Consider the following 956-nt stretch of genomic DNA (forward strand, 5'->3'; position numbering starts at 1 on the left):
GGTTAAGGAGAGATTCTTTAACACTCTCTACCTATCAGATCACATCTAATCTTCCTCTAATGCTTAACTTCAAGAAGATAATTTACATTCTGGGTTTTTTTGTTGTTGTTTTTTCCTTATTCCAGTCAAATTAATCTCTCTCCTCTGAACTCACAGAATGTTTGTAGTACTTCTCATAAAGAAGTTTATCACATACCTTTTGGCAAATTTTATTGTCTTATTTCATTGTGTACCTGTTCATGTATTTATTTCTTGGCTACCAGACAGCATCACAATTTCCTCCAGGAATGCTGACCTAATATGTTACAGGTTCTGCACAGGACTTGGACACATGGAAGGGACTCAGTCACAGTCACAGGGTACCCAGGCACCTTTATTCATTCCCAAAATTTTTAATGGGTGTCCTCACCATACATAACATTTTGTCTAGTGCTGCTAGAGGTCAAATTCAAAAGACCCAGCCCAGTTTTTATTCTTGGTTTCCCTGCCTTCTCTTCATAGTCCTGCGACTTACTAGAGAAAGCTGAAATGAATATTTACCCTGAAGCTTTAAAAAATGTAACCCTGCAAAACCTGATCCTTAAGACAGTATGAGATATGTTTCCACAAGCATACAATTTAGAGGTTTGGATCCTTTTGTAGTTTGTAAGTGTGATGATTGGGTATTCGTGTGCAGCTGTGAGATGTGCCACCCTTGAACCTTGTTATGAGTTTAGGACATTACCTGTTTAATGTGAAAAAGAAACTTAGAGGCTTGTTATTTAAGAATCCCTCAAAGGTAAACAATCAGAGACTCATTCTCAGCATATATTAAGAAGTTATAATCACATTGAGATACCAGTCATACCTACTAGAATAGCTCTAAACAAAAGTCAGGTAATAACAAATATTGGCAAAGATGTAGAGAAACTGGAACCCTTCTACGCTGCTGGTGGGCATGTTAGATGGTACAGCCA

At 37.6% G+C, this 956-nt stretch overlaps 1 non-coding gene across 1 annotated transcript; it reads left to right on the forward strand.

The window, feature by feature from the left end:
* Positions 1 to 630: 630 nt before the first annotated feature.
* Positions 631 to 734, forward strand: LOC126961946 (small nucleolar RNA U13). The gene has a single exon (XR_007728525.1). It is a non-coding gene; the product is annotated as a small nucleolar RNA U13 (small nucleolar RNA).
* The last annotated feature ends 222 nt before the right edge of the window (positions 735 to 956 follow it).

Source organism: Macaca thibetana, chromosome 8 (genome assembly GCF_024542745.1).
Source record: "Macaca thibetana thibetana isolate TM-01 chromosome 8, ASM2454274v1, whole genome shotgun sequence".
Classification (NCBI taxonomy): domain Eukaryota; kingdom Metazoa; phylum Chordata; class Mammalia; order Primates; family Cercopithecidae; genus Macaca; species Macaca thibetana.